Genomic DNA, 16,031 nt, shown 5'->3' with positions numbered 1-16,031 from the left:
ATTTTCGAAATCGGATTCTCTTCCTCTCGGTCCGTCTCCTTCGCCTGATTAGTGTACGGTACTTCTAAGCGAGCGTCATACGGAGTTTCTCATTAACGCACTTTTGAAACAGGCACTTTTCAACGTTTGGTGTATCGCATTCTTCGGATATCCGTTGCTTCCTTTTTTTTTAACACTCCCAAATCACAGTCCTGTCTGCTTTGGTTCTCCTTAAGATATACGAGTAACCTTTACGTTGGATTACTGGGAATGGTGGTTGCACGTTCTGTATTGAACCAAGAGGCATACACATATGCAAAAAGCACGAATTGAGCGATACGAATGCTACAGACTACAGACTCGTACCTAAGTGGCTATCCACTCCGGTGGACGAGGACGTCAGCAGTACAGGTAGAGCGTGGATCATGCGGAGCTTTTCTAGTCGACGAGGACTCACAGGATATCGGCAAGACGTATCTTGGTGAGCAGGTAGCTTTCAGGAATATTGGGCACAAATTTCACAGATTATAGTACGGGCACAAATTTTACTTTGTGCAGTTTTCAACTAGCCTTACGCGTTTCGGAGGACTATACCTGCAATATCGGGAGTGTTTATGTCATTTAACATCGCATGGATATATTCTATGTTCGAGTTTTGGGTGGCCTGTGGCACTGACCGGTAGCAAACGGGAAAAAGGAAACTATTTTTGTAAAAACGTTAAGTTACGTAGATGTTTAGCTGACATAGATCAACAGTAATATAAATGTGATACGTCTCAGTGGTCACAAGCAAAACAAAAACACGCAGAATCCTACGTGGCTGAAAAGTGATCAATCTCTCTCTCTTTTCAGTTTTATAACGTTTCGTGTAATATGGGCGATGGCTGGGGACATCCGGCTGTCGCCTTCCCGACGGATTCACCCTAGTGCATAACCCTTAGTCATTTGAGATGAACCTGTCTCAACATGTATGGTTCTACTTGCTGGCAGATACCAGCCCCGTCTCTAACTACCCCGTCACCGGGACAAGACGTTAAACCCTAGTATTCCTGTCTAGATAGTTTCACATTATTTACTTTCATAGACTGTGTGTGCATTTCCAAGAATAGGAATTCATCGGCCATGCGATTTTTCTCTGGCAACAGAATACAGCAAATTGCCACGTTTCAAATTCGATAAATTGCTGCGTGGTACAAAACAACTTGTTAGTTTTTTGTCTGTAATGGCTGCAATGTTTCATAAAGTAGTAGTATGGAAGAGAAGACGCAGTGTCCCGTACCGTTTACGACATATCCAGTATTTATATTCTCTTCGGAAAATGTCTAATACATTAGCTCTCTCTGTAGTGGCTGCTCGTAAAAGGGTATTTTCCGTTTCGCATTGGATAATATGAACTATCTTGAAAATGCCCATTAGCTGCACTGAATTATTTTTACCATTAGAGTCCTCCGTGAAGATGTTAGTGTGACTCTATTTCCATAAAGTTGCGAGGTGATCAGCAATGGCGACGGGGACAAAGCGGATAGCTTCTGGAGAGGACCGGTACAGTGCTAACGTGGTCGCACAACTGACAGGAAAAGTTTTAAGACGACCAGTATTAACTGTAGCACATATTGACTAGAGGGCTGCGTAATTAGCATTTTTTCCGTGTTTGTACCCCTACAACCTTCCTACGTCTGTCTATATATGCAGTTGATGGGTTCAATTCTTCAGTTTAGCACGTGAAATTAGATCTCATTCAGGAAAGATGCTCCTCAAAGCTGGTGCTAAAAAGCTGAGAAAATGCGAGTGACCGAGATAAATCCAAAGTTCAGTCAGTAATAATCGCTTTAGCAACACATTTACGCTAAGTAGTCGGCAATATTTCAATACCCTCACTCGTCTGGAGTCTTTAAAGTTCCTGCCCACTTAACTCTGTGCAAGACGTACATGTTATTAAATGTGAACTACAAGGTTTCTGATATTATTTTGTTCAGTGCGATTGTATGAAGACACACGAAGTGGAAGAAAAACGAAAAAAAAGGAAGCAAGTCGCTGTACATTCGCTGTAATGAAGAACTCAAGATACTCCCACCATAACTGTAATTCAGCGCCGTCAAAAGTGCCTAATCAAACTCAGTCAGAAGTCAAACGAATAATTTGAATATGTTCAGGCCGGCATTCGCGCAAGTTGTGTTAGCTTTTCCTTCAGTCCTGCACGGTTTTCGATGACATACGTGCATTCTGTTAACACGTGCGAGGAAGGGAGACAGTAAATTCTGCTTTCATCGCAGCTTCTGACGAAATGGAGGGACGGGAGATGTCAGCAGCCGTACACTCAGATTCGTATGGACGAACGACCGTTTAATGTTGCATGGTTATATTTTGCCCTTACACTGAAAACAAAAAAGTATCACGCGGGAATCATTATCAATCGTACATTGTTACTTTCAAGTATTTAGCAATAGAGGGGAAATTTGACATATTGCTTTTGTTAGGCGTTCTCTGTGCCGCAAGGAACACCAGGATTTTAAAAATAGTACAAGACAGGACGAGAACACAATTACCAGAAGGTAAAGAAGGTTATATGGAGTCAGTTAGTATTCAAAGATACGTCTGAAACGCTGGGAAACACAGAGTCATCATACGAAGAACTAGATTTATAAATCTAATTGCGTTGCCATTATTTTTACTCTAATTTGGACTATAAATTTTCTGCTGTTCAGCATAGTGACATTTAAATGTCCAAGAATGTAAGCATAACTTCTTTGTTTACACGAATGAATATATCTTCATCGGATGCAGTTTCAGTACTGCCTCCATTAACTTGCTTAGTTGCAGTTGCCAGGTCTGTTTCATCATCATTTAATTAGGTCTGCATAAATAGCGCTATTAAGGGAGTTGAAATTAAAATTATCTTACACGTGGTAAAGAGTGCTGCATCAGAAATCGTAATGGTTTGCAGCAATAACAGCTAATTATTCACATATTAAATCTGTGCATTTCCGTTTGGCATTCCAGTACACTGATCAACAGATAATTGGGATTTAACATTCAGTGGAAGTGGTTCATTTCGGACTGCCCCAACTTTTTTTTTCTCTCGTTTTCTTCTAGAGAGTATAACTGTGAAAAACGTTAAATTTGTTCCGTGCAACAAAAAATTGAACATTACGTTATTGCTGACTTAAAACAAATGCTCCGGACTGATTCGTCGTGAGAACGAATAAATAAGTCTTTGCATGCAAATAGAATAGAGTTAACGAGATTCTTAGCATTGCTATTAACAGTCTAAATAAAGGTAGCGCATTTAAATGGACATGTCTCCGGATACAAATTTACCCTTTCTGTTCGATCATACCTCTTCACATCAGATCCTTTTTCTCGAATCTTTCACTCATAATGTAAGAAATAGTGCCCTTCGATATTGTAATTTCATCTTGAGGAAACACAAAGAAGTCTTCCGTCATATTTTCTATCTTATGATCGGTTGTAATGAATAACCGGCTTTGTGACTTGGCACTTCGTTGTAGCTAAGTTACGACAGACCTCGGAGGTCGTGGCTTCTTGTCTCGCTTGGAGCGTAGGTGAAGGTTTCGAATGTTGTGGTCCTATTTGTAAATAGCAACGGATAAGATGAACAAAAATACGTTATTTTTGATTTCTCATTATAGTTTTTAGGAGCTACTGAAATTATACAAATAGATAACAAAATTAAACACTACCGGTAAGCATTTCGTCTTTTGTAGAAATTGAAGCTTAAAACAATTTATGCCTACGTCTATCTCCACCTTTGAATGTTTTGTGATTTTGCTAATACACACATTAAAAGAAGCAATGGAATGAATATTTGGAGCGCGTATATTCAAGCGTTGTTGAATCCTTCTGAGTCAAAAGAATTAGTTTTACTGTTTTTCTGACAAAGTAGTTAGAGGACTAAACTGTAATGCACACATAGAAAATACACATAGTCTTAATTATTTTAGAATTACTAGCAATAGATTTAAATATTGTTATATTGTTGTGTTATTGTCTCACAAGTAACACTCACCGGAATTCGGAACAAAACCCAGGCTATCTTTCGGTGTTCCTCTTATTACGAGTTATGAATGCTACAATAATAAATGTATGAATGACGCGGTGTATGTTACTGGACTAAAGAAATCACTACCTTTATCACAGTTTGTCTTATTATTCGATATTTACATCTCTAATAGCATCCCATAACGTACGTGGAGAGTCTAGTTCAGAATTCTGTCCCGTAACGCTACTGTAATTCAGTTCGCAAGTAGTGACAGGTAGCTCCTAATTGCTGTCTGCCTTTATGATAATTAAATAGTCTTTCCCGTTTGCATAAATCTGGCTCATATAACGACGGTACTAGAATACTCCATTATATTTTATTATAATACTGTATACAAGCCTTGCCATCGTACTCTGCAGACGTCCCTGCAATTTCTGCTCCAACGATAATTTGCTGATCTGTTTTCGATTCTGTTACCATGTCTTCATTGGAAATAATGCCATTTGGTACACTAGATACTGGCCACACAAGGGCCTTCTCCCACTGATGACTCCGCCGCTGTTGATTCTTTCGGCTTCCACATTTCTTGACGCTACATCACCTGCCGTCGATGGAATAAAAGTCACTTGAAACTCTTTGTGAGCTGCAAGCGAATTTCGGTTCAAATTAATTTTCTCGTCTTTTATTTTTTTGCCTTAGTGTTTGCATTTTCTTAGAGTGACTTAGTATTTGTCCACACGCAGATCCGAAAAAGTAGTTTACTGACTACATAATTAAGATTGCTTTCCATATTTTAACTTGGATTTCAACAACGCTGTTAACTTGCATTTGGTTCTGTAATTGTAATTCATGGCCTTTTCTATTCTTTCACGTCAGGCAGTTGTCGAAAGAAATCTGAGTTATTCCAGCATATTAACAAACTCTCTGGTGAGCTGGGAACTGTTCCAACGGTAGACAATACGAGCAATCGTATATTACTTGCTGAAATTTCGCTCAGTACTTTGGCACTCTGAAATCTTAACGTACTATATGTAATTCCATACTAACGATCTGCCCTAAACTGCCCTGACACGCAAAGGGTTGCAGGTTTTGAAACAATAACTGAAGAGAATTTTTAGTACTTCCGTCACAATGATCCAAGCCTCCGGTATATACGAAAATGCTATACAAAGAGGCCTTTTACTGAAGACTTTTGTCTTACAGCATAATGGATTAATCTGCGTTCGACCTGTCAAAGCCTTTGGTGATCATGTTTTGATGGGTGTAGCCAATGGAATTACGCACAGCAGAATAGCGACGTCAGCGAAACGCTGCCGCAGAAACAGCGCAGATGTGTCGGGTTGCGGCCCATCGTGTGTGTACACCTGGTGTCTTCGATCACACCCCTTCGCTCGCCAGAAAAGCGTTGGGATTGCATAAGGTTACACATAGAAATATTCAGCCGCCGCCAAAAGTTTAGCATTCCCTTATCTTTCTTTTCCTTGTACAGATAGATGATAATAATTGTATTTGTTGAAATAGTAATTAAATAAAAAGACTCTTAAGCAGATCTCATTTTCGTTAGCATGATTTATAGTTTCGTTAATTCGTTTGAGTCACTTCCATGTTTGAGCGGGAATGAATTTCAGTCCTACTTCAACGCAAGCTCTACTAATTTGTTCAAGGCAATGTACACTAGAGCCAGTGCTTTCTGCAAAACGGTAATGGACCATGTATGTTCCATTCACACGTATCCCATCTTTTTCTCTGTTTAATAAACTCAAACCTTCTATGAGACGGCTCAGAATTCACTTGTCGGTTTTTATTCTCCTTTCCCGACTTTTATTTCGATCCAGAAATTCTCACAATCTTGACGAAGTCTAATGAAAGCTGAATGACGAAGTCTAGTGAAAATTGAATCGTTAGACTATGTAGTCTGCACCACAACAGCGTAGGTTGGAACACTACCTTGTGTCTCGGTCGCCGTTCATAATAACTTTGTTGAAACTGAGCCAATTGCTTTCTCTAAAATCTATGAAATGTAAAAAATGGTTCAAATGGGTCTGATTACTATGGGACTTAACATCTGAGGTCATCAGTCCCCTAGACTTAGAACTGCTTAAACCTAACTAAGGACATCACACACATCCAAGCCCGAGGCAGGATTCGAACCTGCGACCGTAGCAGCAGCGCGTTCCGGTTGAAGCGCGTAGAACCGCTCGCTCACAACGGCCGGCTATGAGACGTAGGAAAAGCGTTTTTCCATACTCATTATCCAAATTTGCTAATTTAAAGAGTTATTACAAATGATCCCTTGGGCTGTTTAGCTTATAAAGCCAGCTTGTTTCTCAAGTTGATCAAAATGAAATAGTATTACTGACAATGGCGTACCGAAAATAGGTACTTAGTAATGGTGGTCGTGGGAGTAGCGGGAGAGGCCCTAGTTTATACCTAGTTAGCTCGAAGGGGAGGAAGAGGAAGAATGATGGAGTGTTGTTTGGAAACAAATTTGTTCCATTCACTCACAGTCTGTGCTGTTGACAACCTTAATACCCACTTTGCTCTTCGCCACGAAGTTTGTGCTTAGAACATGTGCATCTATACTCCGCAAGCCTCCTTGCGTCTTGTGGCGGAGGGTCTTTGTGTACCACTCTCAGATCCCCCTTTCCTGTACCAGTCGAAAATGGTTCGCAGGAAGAACGATCGCTGGTAATCCTCCTTGTTGTATGGGCTTGAATCTCCCTAATTTTGTTGTCACGGTATTATTGACTGTACAAGGAACGTACGCTCTCGGAACTTGATCAATAAACCACACAGTAATGCAGAACGTCTCTCTTGCAGTGTGTGCCAGTGGAATTGGTTGATCATCGTGATGATGTCGTGCTTAGTAAAGGTACCTGTAACGAAATGCGCTGCCGGCTTCCTTGGCGGGTTTGGTTTTCCAAAGTGCTGGCTGTATGTTAACAGCGGTAAACGCAGTATGAAAACTTCTGCTGATGAAGAATCAGCCAGCAGCCTGATAAGATGTTCCTAGAGCGATGGCAATTACATCACAATACTTTCGCATAGTCTGAAGGTTGCTACGATACTGTAAGTTTTGTGTAGTGCCTTTTGGTGACAGCCAATTACCGTTTTTTTAGTGTTTCGAGGGTACTTTCATAAAAAGAAAGGTAAATAACTTTAACCAACTGAATGACAACAACGCTAATGTTGCGCAGGTATCCGCTGTATACAAGGATCCGCTACGACAAAACGCCCAGAAAATATTTTGAATAACAGCTTAAATTTTGTAAGTGGAACTCGTGTTAACCTTCCATAATAATGTCGTCGTGGAGGTGATGTTAGTCACACTTCTTTCCATCCTTTGGATGAGAGCTTTTAAGTCCAATGATCGAGAGGGCTATCGAACTTGCACCGAGCGACGTAGCGCAGTGGTCAGCACACTGGATTCGCATTCGGGAGGACAACGGTTCAAACCCGCATCTGGCCATCCCGATTTAGGTTTTCCGTAATTTCGCTAAATTGCTTCAGGCAAATGCCGTGATGGTTCCTTTGAAAGAGAACGGTCGACTTCCTTCTCCATTCCGATGGGACCGATGCCATCGCTGGCTGGTCCCCTCAGCCAAAGCAATGAACCACCCAACTATAGACTGTTGGTTTTGGTTGGGTTGTTTTGGGTGACGAGACCAAACAGCGAGGTCATCGGTCTCATCGGGTTAGGGAAGGACGGTGAAGGAAGTCGGCCGTGCCCTTTGAAAGGAATTATCCCTGTATTTGCCTGGAGTGATTTAGGGAAATCACGGAAAACCTAAATCAGGATGGCCGGACGCGTGATTGAACCGTTGTCCTCCCGAATGCGAGTCCAGTGTGCTAGCCACTGCGCCACCTCGCTCGGTTATAGAATGTACTGACACTAGCTTATAGAATATCCGCTTCGGTTCCCACTAATTTTCTTAATTTATTCCACAACTGGTTTTAAAAGTTAAAGCTTCATCTTCAGATGCCACCAAATAATTATGGGAACATAAATGTCTGGTGGTGGAGTCAGTCAGTCATGTGGGATCGCACCCACGTCAAACAAACAAATGGGTGGGCAGGGCCATTAACCACAGCACCCACTGTGGCGCGTGGTTTAACAAACTGCCTACGCTCACCAACAATACAAACGCGTCATGGACTCAGCACTGTTACCAATACGACACGGATGTTTAAGGGACAACACTTGACACTTCGTGAAAGGATGCAGACAACTTTTCCAACATTGGGCGGGTCAACAGTTCATATATGTGCAGTGTCAGTATTTCTGTGTCTGGTCATCACCTGAAAATTGAAAGATTGGGCATAGAAATTTCGAAATGCCAGAAGTGCTTGTAAAAAAAAAAATCAAGAAACTGGTAAAAAAACGAGATGTTTGAGAAGGTGGCAAACGAAACGCGTTGCTGTCTCCAGCAGCAGCTCGTCACTGGCTGTGAATTTACCTGTGCTGCTTCGCTTGGTGCCGCTACCGTACAGTGCGACCTCGCAGTAAATCAGCCCAGGTATGGCGACTGTACCTCACCGGTAGGTGACTGGCCTGGCCTTTCCGTCATTAGAGCGACACGCTCACCGCCTGGAATGCGGCAACGGCGTTCCTGCACGGCGCCCCTTATCTTTCAAAGGGTCGCCAACCGCCGCCTCACACCGTCAACACTCGGCCCGCTGTACAACTGTGTCGTACTATCTCTTGCCGCCGAATACTGCCGTAGGCGAATTCTTGGCTTCTGAGGTTTATCATACATCCGATCAATTGAATCTACCGATACCCGAAGCTGTTTTTAACTTTTGAAGTAGTGACGTTGTGGCTTCAGACGTCAAACGATTCCAGACAGAGACGGAACACTGACAGCGTTTATTTGCCTCTATATCCTCCCCCTTTTTATGTAAGTGGTATTGTCTGTGTGATCTGTAGGGTAGGATGAACTCTAGGTTAAGTTGAAAGGCGGCAGCTTGGTTGTGAGTTTGTGACGCCAAAGAATAGCTTTGGTGACATACAGATCTGTGAAGTGGCCCAAGGACTAAGATAGATCGAAAGGTGGTTCGACGAACCCGTGCCAGGTAAGGTAGTCATGTAGATATAGATTTGGTTGTGTGCGAAGATAGCGAATGTAACTTTCTTTTTTTTCAGTCCTCAATTACTTGCTGGATGTATACCATTCTGTGTGTTTCTCTATTGTTTTTACGCTCTATATCTCTAGAACCGTGGAAGTTTTGCCCTGCTGTCCTGTCCCTTCTTTTTGTCAGTGTGTTCCACATATTCCTTCCGTCGCTGATTCTGCGGAGAAGCTCCTCACTCCTTACCTTACCTCAGAATATGTCCCTGTAAATCCATCCTTTATTGAAGTAAAGTTGTGCCACAACTCTCGTTTCTCTCCCCTTTAGTTGCTCTCATCATCTAACCCACCATATTATCTAGCACCATATTTCAGAAAATTCTGTTCTCTTCTTGCCTGAAGTCCTTGTCGCACAGGTTTCATTTCCGTAAGGGCTACAACTTAAGGAATAGCTTCAGGAAAGAATTTCTAATACTTAAATTTATATTAAATGTTAAGCAAATCCTCTTATTTAGAAGGGCTTTTCTGAATACAGCCCTGAAGAGACTACTTCACCACCTGGTGTGCAAGATGTACAAGACAGGCGAAATACCCTCATCAAGAATTTAAGACTTCAAGAAGAAGGTGATAATACGAATGTCAAAGAAACTGATATCTACAGGCGTGAAGACAACCGAACTATCACTCTGATAAATCATAGTTGCAACATACAGACAAGGATCCTTTGTGGAAGAATGAGAAGTTGGTGGAAGCCGACGTTGAGGAAGATCACTTTATGCTCTGAAAAAAAAGTAGGAACATGCGAAGCAACACCAAACTTACAATGAAGTTAGAAGACAGGACAAATTCTCTAACCTGTCTACCCGATTGAGGAATCTGAAATTCGATACTCCGGAACGGAAATGTCAATTTTATTTTTCCTGATAACGACATCCTCGTCCTCGTAAGTAGTCCCCGCTCAGAGATCCGAATGGCGACGTTATATCTGCGAAATATTTTACCCAAGAGTATATATCATTTAATCATACATCAGAATTGCATGCCTTCGGAAAAAATAACTGCTTTAGTTTCCCCTTGCTTTCAATTGTTCGTAGTACCAGAAAAGTAAAGCCACTTTGCCTACGTTACCACGTCAGTCAGTCGTCCAGACTGTTTTCTCTGGAACTACTGAAAACGCTACTGCCCCTCTTTCAGGAATCACTTGTTTTTCTGTCCACTCTACAGACACCCTACCGGTACCGTTATATATATATATATATATATATATATATATATATATATATATATATATATATATATATATATATATATATATCGATGAGGCACTTAGTCCATCCCATCGTGGCAAGGTCAGTGGTGTGTCCGTTACTTTTAGAGAATGATAAATTGGCATTGCCATTCTCGACATAATATCTGTGCAGTGAGTCTAGTTTGCTTTTGTTCTAGGTCATCGCTGCTTAAACCCTTATACATATTCCAATTTCTCTTCATTCCGCATCTTTTATACCCTTGACTCCCACTGTCACTGTTTTCCTTTTTAACACATTTATTTTCATTCCATAATCTTTTCCAGTAGTTGCCCTTCTTGGGCACTGCAAACGATCACAAACACAGGACTACACACCAGAGATGTACCATACGGTTAGGATACACAATAACTTCCCTCATCATTATGTCCAGAGTCAGCAGTGACAAATACACGTTGGTAGCTGTGGGCCTTTCCACTGATACCCAACATTGCGCCATTCATCTCCGCAGTTGCTACTTTCGCCAGACTACTGGACCAAAGTTCACGAAGGAGCGAGGAGATTCCTGCAGAGAAGCTCCATTACTCGTTGCAAAGTCCCCAGTGATTCAGTCCAGATTCTTCCAAATGACGTAATAGATATGTAACCAACATTCCATTAGATTCTCAGCAGCATCTTCCCATGCCTCTTGGAATATAGCAACAAACTTGTATGCTCCATCTACCTTCTATTCTATTGGCTCCATGCCCCGCTCATCGTCATTTCATTTTCATTGAGGTGGTTCTAATTACATCTTCCTCTCAAGTCTGTCCCTTTAACAATTTGTTTGCTTTTCCAGGTCTGCTAGTAATTTTTAACAGTTCTCTCTCCATTGCTTACTGAGCAGCTCTGTCCTTTTTCTTAATAGTTTTCTGATTTGGAGTTCCTGTTTTACTGCCACAAGTTAATATAACCTGCAGCAAGAAAAATACAACTCCTTCAAGGGCTACGTTATTTTATTGACAAATGAGGTCACCATTGTAGGAGTGTATGATAAATTCCAACCAATCAAACACACATATCACGGTAAAGGGAGGGTGCCAAAGGAGTCGCACCAGTGAACAGTGTAAATACCTCTCTCCGCCCCCCCCCCCCCCCACCCTTCCTCCTATTTTCTCTCTAGCTCTGCTGTCTCTGAAGGCAACACAGTTCGCATGGAAATGATCATAAAGGTGCCGAATGGTATTCTGTGATAAACTGTCCCAAGCACCTTGCACCTTGTGTTAGGATACGCGAATGTTTATTGCAGGTTCTGGAGAAAGAGTAAGTTTCCGCCTAATCAAGTGCCACACGTGAAAGATCTGGTGATCTTGCTGGCCAGGACAGTTGCACATCGCGAATAGCTCGTTGCGCCGTTGCAGCCATATGTGGACGTCCATTATACTGCTCAAAAAGCTCACCACTTTTCTGTCGAAGAAATGCCAGTAGCACAGGCTTTCCAATGTAGCGGACACTGGCTAGTTTACCCTGTGGGACACCAAATGTATTTACTAGTTGCAACTGATGCTCAACCTCTCTCCCCAGTTCCCAGAAGATGAAGCCTGGGGTAAGACTTGTGTGCTGTGAGCAAAAGCATTTTGGAAAATGCATCTCACCAGGTGTACGGTTTACACTTGTGCATCCACCACTCGCAAACAGTCAGAACCTACCCTCATCACTGAAGACAACTCATCAGTCAACTCTTTCACGACAGAACAGTAACCGTGTTTGACTGTGTCGTGGTTTCGATGGTGACCTAGCTAGAGGCACACGTGAATTTCGAATGGAGCTGAGTTTAATGGAAATATAAGAGATCAGTTCGTTGCCAAGAGAACGCTCTGTCGAACGTACATAGACATCACAACGTCCCCTTCCACAGAAGTTCGGTTCTACTCACCGGGAGAAATACCGTTCGTTAACTATCGCTGAATCTGCAGCTGCTGAAATCGCTGCGCCATTTGACGGGTTAAAGCACAGTTCAGCATAGCCGCCCGGAGATTCGTTGGATGTCTTTACGTCTAACGGAAGTGTTAGTGCCTTTGGTAAACAAAAGACGGTAGCAGCAGGCTGTCAGTAAGCCGTGTAGTTAGCCGCTTTCCCATAATGTATATTTGTTATTTCGTACTGATTAGCTGAACTTTACGTTGTCCAGTATTAAGGGAGGCATTCATGTCATGTCCTCAGCCACAGTTAAATTTAAGACCAAAATTTTACTTTGGAATGAGGTAAGTTCGTACTCTATAATATCTATACTTGTGTGAGCACCAACGGGCTTAAAAAGTAAGAGTTATACCATTTGAAAACAATTCATTGCATTGCAGCCGTTGTGAACGATTTACATTCATCATTTTTTAAAGTGAGATGTGTAATTACTGCATGAATTAACGTTTACCAATATGCATGACTGCAGAGTTCGTTTAACAATAACTAAGAGTTAATATATTCATCTCAGGAAAGGATTGTATTAAGATTTAATGTTCTTATGGTTATGAGATAGTATTGTATGTAGTCTGTTAAACGAATTAAATAGCAAAAACTATTAATGTTCAACACATAATAGAAATATACTGGTATGCAACAAGCTACAGTAGACATTTTGGAAGTTTAAAAGGATCATGTTCTTCAGATATATTCACAGAGCAATTTTAACATATAATATGCTCAAAGGATTCATTATTAGCCTGTATAAGATTGATGAAAAAAATTGAAGCTAATGAACATTACAGATTAAATACTCTTCTTTGTTCAACTTCTTTCCGGGCGCTATCGTCGTTATCAGAAACTTCTTCTCTGTGTGTCAACTACAACATTAAGTTATTTACCTTCTACCGGCCCAAATATTGTTTTAATAAGATTGCGACGAAATAACCATTAGAACTGTGTGAATCAGTGAGCACGACTTGTGGTATAAATTTTTTCCCACTTACGTTTCCATGCACGCCGGAGAACGGGGGAATTCGTATGGTTCAGGTTTCTTTGCTAGCGAACTAATCACATTCTTGTAAAGTTTGTTAAAACGGGAAAATAAAAGAACCACGCCGTGACAGCTAAAGTGAAGAACCCTGTCTCCCTAATCGTGAAAGAGATAACGTCCTCACATCCTCTTGTGACGGGACTAGCTTATGGATCGTTCGACGGCGTTAGGTAACCTCTGTTGTGTGTCGAGATCCCTCCTCTGCGATTAGTTGGTGTTCATTTCTCTCGAGAACTGAAGCAACGGGCTGAATGGTGCAAAACATTGCGACAAGAGCTGCTGTAATCTTAATAAATTTCTTTATTTTCGGAAGTATCTTTTTGTCAGTACAACGTGAGTTTCTTGATGATTATTTGGTGCAGAGAGGGCTGCAAGGAGAAGAAAATTAACTGGGTGCCAGGGCGTTAGCCAACTTTGGTACGCTTCTTTTTGAGTCCGCGGACAAAAGTTGAAATGTGCGAAAGCCAGAGCTGTCGAAACTTCTGTTATCTGTTGTCATCGTCACACATCCGCAGTGCCGATGAAATTAAGTATGAAAGACAATCAACCAGGTGTTCATATAGAGCACTGTAACCAGTAGAAATGCAAGCGTTTTTAAAAAGTAAATCCCTGTGATAATAGCTAGCTTTTATGTGAGGGTGTCAAAATAAGAAGTGGTACTGTGTTGTCCGAAGAGACTTACGTGAATAAGACATATGCGGTAGAGTCCGGTTGATGAGTTACATACCCTTGGCTATAATACTGGTTTCATGAGAAGATTGTGCAGTTGATATCTTTGAATGAACTAAGTGCAATCAGTAAGTGTACATTCTGAATGGAGGTAAGGAATCAGTTCAGGCGGCTGATGACCTCAGAAGTTATGTCGCATAGTGCTCAGAGCCATTTGAGCCAAGAATCTGTTCGAATATGAAAATTAATAAACAGTTGTTTATTACTCATTCGAGTTCAAATGACAGAGTCTTGCTCATTTTAGATCACGGGAATTTTAATGACTTCATCACAATAATTCTTTTTATTGCTTTCGTATGAAGGTCAACCAAACTTCGCCCGACGTGTGGTTCTGTTGAAGTGTTCAGTCCGTAGACTAGTTCGGCGTGCTGTGGTACATACTACAAATTAGTATAACATCGGAATAATAATAAGTGAAACTTAGTAGTAATAGAAGCAAAATACTCACCAATAACATGTTAACATGAATAGTCAGTGTTAATTGAGGTGAGATGAAGGCGAGGTGACATGAAGGCGAGCTCCAAAGCTGCTGTGAAGTGGGTTGTTGTTCATAAACAGACTTGTCTTGTGGCCAACAGTTGATCGAATAATGAAATTCAAAAAAGTTTGAACAACGACGTCATTCATACATTGCTATGAGATGATAACTATGTGATTTTACTTAAACAGTAACACATACATACAGCAAAAACAAACAAGTAAGAGCGAAACAATCGCACAGTGGCGTGATTACAGAATGCTACCGTCTGACAGTCATCAGCTTTTCTCTCCTGATTTATTCATCGCTGCTCAACAGCAATAAGTTTTATAACTGCTCATCTCACTTCTTAGTTGTTCCTCAGATGTATGCTAAGGTGGTTTGTGTACCACAGATCCGAAGAAGGTTGACTGACCAAACCTTATCATACCAAGTAATAAAACACATCGCTATCAAGACAGAATTCATTTCCGCCCGAGCCGGCCGATGTGGCCGAGCGGTTCTAGGCACTTCAGTCTGGAACCGCGCAACCGCAGCGGTCGCAAGTTCGATTCCTGCCTCGGGCATGGATGTGTGTGATGTCCTTAGGTTAGTTAGGTTTAAGTAGTCATAAGCTCTAGGGGACTGATGACCTCAAACGTTAAACGTGTGTGTGAAATCTTATGGGACTTAACTGCTAAGGTCATCAGTCCCTAAGCTTACACACTACTTAACCTAAGTTATCCTAAGGACAAACACACAGACCCATGCCCAAGGGAGGGCTTGAACCTCCACCGAGACAAGCCACACAGTCCATGACTGCAGCGCCTTGACCGCTCAGCTAATCTCGCGCGGCTCAAATGTTGAGTCCCATAGTGCTCAGAGCCATTTGAACCATTTCCGCCCATCTAATATTGTCAACAACCACGTTCAAGATTTAGTATCTAAGATTTTTGTTACACGTTTCTGAGCCATACGCCCCAGTTTTGTTGCGTAGTTACAAAGTTATTGAAGACGTGATGATTTTGCAGATAAGACCACCATGAATTTTTGTGTGTTTTTTTATGTTTTTCAAGTGACTGGAGCTTCTTGAATGTAATGACCTTAATTAATTAAAATAGAACAATGCTGAAGCAATGAAGTCCTTCCAGTACCTAAAGATTATTGTTCATTTTTACGTAATGAAATGAAATATTCGTATGGCACTGATGGCCAGGAGTCCACACTTGGGGAAGTTCGAGGTTCGTGTCAAACCTATAAAAGAAGAAAAGGCAGGTTCCGTACAGGACGTCACAGTTCTCGTGCAATTCCCGCGTGCGTTTGTGCCATCTGGTGACAAAATAAAATACTAGAAAGATAGGTTCTAATGGAAAGGATTGAAGCCTGCCGATATGAGTAGTCAGAAACTCTACCTCCAAGGTCAGTCTGCGTGTCTGGACAAAGACCAGCCAGCATCTTGAGGGTGACTAACCAAATTTTAGTAATAACCTTGTGCAGTGTACCCTTTTAGTAGTAGCGAAATTAATGTAGCAGATGTTTGTGGAAATATGTAGCTTCT

At 41.5% G+C, this 16,031-nt stretch overlaps 1 protein-coding gene across 1 annotated transcript in view; it reads left to right on the top strand.

Annotated features, from left to right (window-relative positions):
* Positions 1 to 16,031, top strand: part of LOC126278787 (POU domain, class 2, transcription factor 1-like) — a 545,915-nt gene that overhangs the window by 16,072 nt on the left and 513,812 nt on the right. The window lies entirely within an intron of this gene.

Source organism: Schistocerca gregaria, chromosome 6 (assembly GCF_023897955.1).
Source record: "Schistocerca gregaria isolate iqSchGreg1 chromosome 6, iqSchGreg1.2, whole genome shotgun sequence".
Classification (NCBI taxonomy): domain Eukaryota; kingdom Metazoa; phylum Arthropoda; class Insecta; order Orthoptera; family Acrididae; genus Schistocerca; species Schistocerca gregaria.
This window is presented reverse-complemented; position numbering and strand designations above follow the sequence as displayed.